This window comes from Mustela nivalis, assembly GCF_964662115.1.
Source record: "Mustela nivalis genome assembly, chromosome: 8".
In the NCBI taxonomy this organism is placed as follows: domain Eukaryota; kingdom Metazoa; phylum Chordata; class Mammalia; order Carnivora; family Mustelidae; genus Mustela; species Mustela nivalis.
In genome coordinates this window covers 84,653,628-84,659,625 of record NC_139027.1, presented here as the reverse complement: position 1 = coordinate 84,659,625, position 5,998 = coordinate 84,653,628, and the positions used below count along the sequence as shown (strand labels likewise).

Genomic DNA, 5,998 nt, shown 5'->3' with positions numbered 1-5,998 from the left:
CTCAGCAGGGACACTGCTGGAGATTCTCTCTCTCTCTATTCTCCTTCCCCTAAGCCCCCCAACCCCAGCTTTCTTTCTCTCAAAACAAAATAAAAAAAAATAAAGGTCCATAGACATTTATTTTATCCATTCTAGCTCACGGTGTAATGGCTAAGATGGACGAATGCTGAAATGTGCATTTAGGACAAACTGAATGAAGCAAGTTGCCCTAGAAAGTTGGGCAATGCCTTAGGAATGATGAAAACTAAAACAGCTACGTTGAGAACATTGTATCAAAATTTTGAGGCTCCGGAGACCATAGTTACATATTAATAGCTATCGGTTAATGAGTGAACGTGATCGGAGCCCTTCTCACTTGCGTGTGAGGGAGACAATGTCTTCCTGTTCCTATCAGGACGTGGTACACGCACCAAGGAGTGTGGGTTGACTTCAAAGGACATTTAAGGGGGGACTCGGGCACCCCAAACCTCAACTCAGCTATGGTCGAAGAGACGAAGACGACCTCCCTGTACCTTCGAATGAGCCGTGGTCAGTGAGGTCGGGGTGTGGCCGGAGGTGACAGTCGCGCGCGCGCCCTACGCTTCATGTAGATGAGATTCTAGGGACTTTCCCGGGGCTCCCGCCTATCTCCCTCGCTGCTGGCAGCTTGATTTCACGGGCGGGCCTTCTTGGGGGACTTCTTGGCTGTGTCATTCCCAAGACTGGCTCCACCTGGGCGCACAAGGAGGGCTTCCACTTCGGGGGTGGAAACCGGCTTCCCTCGCGCGCGTTCCCGGAGGCGGTTCCCCTCTGCATCCTTGCGCTGTTTGTCTGCTCTCCCCACAGAGGTCTCCTCCCCTTGGAAGGGAATCTTCTCCTCCGGGGTGCTTTCCCCTGGGGGAAAGAGGGTCAGCGCCGTGGTTTCCCGATGGTTTCCACGCATCTGGATGTCGCTTTGTTGGAACGGCGGGGCCAGGTTTTTCCTGAAGAGAGAGGGTTGGGCGTCAGAGAGGGTGTCCGGTGAGTGCATTCCCTCACACATACCCCCTGGTTCGTGAACAAATGCCTTGTTAGGGAGGCGACAGCACCACTGCAAAGAGCTTTCCTCCGTAGCTCTGCTTTGCTTTGGGGGAACTGGGGAGTAGAGAAGTAAACCTCATTCAGCATCACTAACGTGCCCATGCAACCCAAACATTCGTATTTATTATAGACTTCCAGTGGAATCATCATTTGCTGTTTTCTACACATTTAACCACTTTTTAAAAAAAGCTCAACTCTTCCGATAAAAGTCATTTTCCAAGATAGACAAATCACCTAATTTCATCTCTCCTCCATGGTATTGCCATAAGTTTAAGCAAAGAAGCCAAGACACACAGAACTTGAGAACTACCTGAGTTGCTACTCCGCCCATTTTTGCACTGACGTGTGTGGTAATAGTACTGAAGTGCCCATTTCTGGCATATTTTCCGGAGAAAATGTGTGTGTACCTTCCCGAGACGACCGGGAGATGGCGCCCTCGTCAACGCGGGGAATCCGCCTCCCGCAAGACGGCGGCGGAGTCTCCGCCAGAACCCCAGCCAGGCGCGAGAGAATGAGGGAGAAACAGAATGCAAGCGTTTCATGGGATGGGAGGGCTCCCGGACAGCATTCTCAGGATGCCCTCTACGTGCCTGGGGAGACAGCAAGAAAAAGAAGAAAAGCCAAAGAGGGAGAGGCGGAGAGCTAAGGAAAGGAGCCGATGGGATCATTTCAGGTGCATCCTGCTCCGGGGCTGTGCCCGCGGCTTCCCACGGTTGATCCGCTCAGCATCGGGCAGACGCGGGGCACACGCGGGGTCTGCACGGGGCGTCCGACGCAGAGCTCTCTGAGGTCGCACGAGCTGCCCAGAGCTGCTCGCAGCTCTGAAGAATTCACAAAGACAGGATTCGAAGTCTGTGCTGCCCGGTGCCACCGTCCATTCACTGAAAGACATGCGTGTGGCTTCAGAATGAGGACGGAGAGGGGCCCATCTAGCATATTCTTGGATACTCCATAAGGGAAGCTTGGAACGAGAGAATAAAAAATTAATGTCTGTGTCATATTTTTAGTAATATTTCACATCAGGCATAGTAAATATAAAATCTCCCAGCTCATGAGGAGTTAACTGCCTCATTTAGCAATGAAGTGTACCTAGAAGAGAAGGTGGAACATGCATGGCTACAGGAAATACAATTTAGATGCTAAGAGAAGAGAGGAGGGGCCGGGATCTATGTCAAAACTCTCAATGGCCCCAAGAAGCAGTGTTTTGCTAATTAAGCACACGTTTCAGTGACTTTCCTAGAGGCGGAGGAGAAAAGCCCACACAACCTTTGCAAATACAAGGGGGTGCTCCATTCTCCCAGCCGCAGTCCTCCCGATGGTCTCAAGTGGGCTCCATTTAGTTGGATGTCTTCAACTGAAGAATCTGAGGTTTGTGAATGAATCCGAGATGAGGTGTATTTTGCTATTGGTCAGTTGCAACCAAATCTATCCGTACCTTATCTTAGAATTTACCTTCTATAACAAACAATGGTTACTGAGTGTCCACACTGTGCCTGGCCCTGCTCCAGTCACTTTCTCAGGACCCTCCCTTTCCTCACTGACCACACAGGAGCAGAGGCTCTGGGTCTTGCCATCTTGGATCCCTGAAGCCAGACTTCCAGCTGGGTGCTGGGTTCCTGAACCTCAAGGGACATGCCTTTTCATGTATCCCCTATGATTTCATCTGTCTCATTTGTGGGTGTGACGACTGAATGAGTCACAATTTTAAGGACAGAACTTACAGGTCTGGGCTTCCAAGAACTTTAACTGATGTAGAATAACCTGGAAGCAAGTCATGTAAGTATAAAGGAAAATTTCTTCCCTGATGGTCCCTTTATGGTATGTGATTCTGTCCCTGTTGTCCACCCTCTTTTCAAAGTACATTGGTTGGGCCTTGTCGTACATAAGTGAAGTCATGGGACCTAGAGTCACAGGCCTAGTGCTTGGCCATTGGATGTCTAGGCTCCAGTCTCTTCAGATGGCTGGAGAGGAGAACATGGACCATCAGGCACTTTGGAGTTAGAGAGACAGGAACTGGTGTTGTGCAGGATGGGACAGCTGAAGGGACGAGGGTGGCTTCCAGCCTGTACACCACTGTGGATGGTAGCAAGTCAGTAAATGCAGCCTGAGGCAGATTCCACCGTCTAGAATGCCATGTCAATACATAGCTCTTCCTCCGTAAGTATTTCAGCCACAGACAGACTGAATTGTAACAACATCTTCCGTCTCTAGTCAGTTTTGCTTTAGGAGATGTCTACGTCCTAAAGACTCTTTGTACCTGCTTTCTGCAATGTGGGGTGAGAAGCAGGCCGACTGAAACGCTTCCTAGGCGGGGCTGCCGCATATAATGGTGGGGGGGATGTTTGGCAACACCCAGCACACTCTGACAAATGTCTTCCTTGATCCAGAAGGCAGAGATGCCAGAACATCAAAACAAACAAACAAACAAACAAACAAAAAGCAAAACAGAAATTGGTCCAGGATACAGCAGAGCTCTGGTAGCGAAGGCTCATGCTACTTGCTCTGTTTCTTGGTGTGAATTAAAAAATGGCTTCCTGGGGCTCCTGGGTGGCTCAGTCAGTTAAGCATCTGCCTTCTGCTCAGGTCACGATCCTGGAGTTGAGCCCCACAGCAGGCTCCCTGCTCAGCGGGCAGTCTGCTTCTGCCTCCTCCCTGCTTCCGCTCCCCTGCTCCTGCTCTCTCTCTCTCAGATAAATAAAACCTTTATAAAAAGGTGGGGAGAAGAAATGACTTCTCCCCCACCTCAGTTGTCAGCACACTATGGAAGTGTGTCATTGAGACCATCCCCAGGAGCTGAGCCACGACAGTTACCGGGACTCCTGCCAGGCCGCTGACATGTTGCCAAGCTCAGAGGCTGCTCCGTCTGCTCTTCTCCAGCTGATGTCAGAGCCCTGACATCTGGATTGGCTTATTGACCCACTTATTCATTCACTCACTAATTAAATATTAACGGAGGCCACTGGAGCCAAGGTGTGATAGACCCCGCATTAAATTCTCAAGGAGAAGTAACTTGCAGGGAGAATGTCATCAAAACCAGACTTCGTCACTGCATAAAAGTGAAATTGAATTGTAAACACCTAGGATGAAAGCGGGAAAAGCCGGAGAGTCATCCGACTCACTCAGTCACCATAGTAGAGCGCCATCACGCTGGAAGGTGCAGCATTTCCATTTCCTAGTTGGTTGCCGCGGAGGGCCATTACCTGGTTGTTGGATCAGCAGGCTCACCTCCGCAGTGGCTCATTTCCTGTTAAGCTCATTTCTCTTGGGAATGTCGTTTTAAATCAGAATCTATATGCAAAGGAAATAAAAAGTATATAGCCAAAATGCATAAATTGAATAAGCTGAGATAATATTTTCCCTTAATTACCTCCATTTTATGAAAGAGTCACTTGTTTAAACAGATGCATCATTAGAAAACAAATTCACTTCTTCCTCCGGATGTGCCCAGACTCTGGACCAGGCAGGAGGATAGACATGCCCTCGGACCTCAGAGAGTAAGACACAGACGGACTACGAGAAACCAAGCACTGAACCGCTGGGGCTTCAGGAGCCATCAGTACCTACACCATGGTCTTGTTCTGTCTGACTAGATTTTTTTCCCAGGCGATATTAAGGACTTCTAAAGCCCTTCTATACCCAGGAATTATACACCCCACCTTATGTCAGATGCATTCTTCAAACTGCAGAAGATGAATCTACTCCAGCAGCTGGAGGTTCATTATAAAATTATGGTTCTCGTCCCCCAGGCCAAAGAGAAGAGAGGAGGGGCAGGGAGCTGGAACAGGAGACCAACAACGCTTGCTGTTCTCTTTCTCTTCTACATTCCACCTGGACGGCCCCTGAACTTCAGAATGACTCGGGAGAGTGGTGCATTTGGAAGTGCCAAGTGCGAGACAATGCTGTTTTTGACCTCTCCACAGAGGAATGATTTTAGATTCACCTATGCTTATGATGTCATTGGAGAGTGCAAGGAAAGGGGGACCCAGTCAGTCCCTAGTTATGCACGCCTGACAGATGAAGGTGTGTCTTTGATTTTGGTCTTGGTGTTGCCATCTGTGAAGCCAATCTTCAGTAATTATCTGCCCCTTTCTGTAACGCCAGTCAGCTGCCACGTGACAACAAGCTCAAAGGACCCAGGGACCCTTCACTATAGAATTTAGGACTTTCCCCAGTTTTTTGGTGTGTTCCACTTTGTGTCAGGAAGCCATTTTTTAAATGAAAATATTTCTGGGGGGTGCCTGAGTGGCTCAGATGGTTAGGCGTCTAACCTAACCAGGGTCCTGGGATCAAGCCCCGAATCGGGCTCGCTGTTCAGCAGGGAGCCTGCTTCCCCTCTCTTTCTCCCCACTGTTCCCCCTGCTTGTGCTCTCTCATGCTCTCTGCCAGATAGATAAATAAAATCTTTAAAAAATATTTTTTATTGTTTACGTAATGTTTTTCTTGGAACTTTCATAAGTCAAATTGAAAACAGCTAAGATTTTACATAGCTATGTGTATGGGTGTGTATATGTGTTTGCTTTTTGAGTATGTTTATGTATTAACATGCTTCATCACACACCTATGACCCAGCACACTGACTGTAACCCTACCAGACAGAATCAATGTTGTGTGATGGTTCAGTGCAGGAATCAGCAAACTTTTCTCTCTAAGGAACCAGATCCTAACCACTTTACCTTTATGTGCTATAAATCTGTGTCCCAATGACGCAGTTTTGTCACGTACTACAAAGGCAACCAAAGACTGTATATAAAGGAAAAGGTGTGTTCCAATAAAACTTTACAACACTGATAAGTGAACTTCATAGAATATTTATAAAACGTATTCTTTCTTTGGTTTGTCCCCCAACTCTTTACAAACGTGAAAACCCCCCTTGCAAGAGGACATACAAAAACAAGAGCATGCCATATTTGGTTTATGAACCATAGTCTGCTGACCTGGG

At 48.2% G+C, this 5,998-nt stretch overlaps 1 long non-coding RNA gene across 1 annotated transcript; it reads left to right on the top strand.

Moving 5' to 3' along the window:
- The first annotated feature begins 344 nt into the window (after window positions 1-344).
- LOC309872339 lies at window positions 345-5,318 on the top strand. Its single transcript, XR_014315794.1, has 3 exons — window positions 345-528; window positions 826-982; window positions 4,806-5,318. It is a non-coding gene; the product is annotated as an uncharacterized lncRNA (long non-coding RNA).
- The last annotated feature ends 680 nt before the right edge of the window (window positions 5,319-5,998 follow it).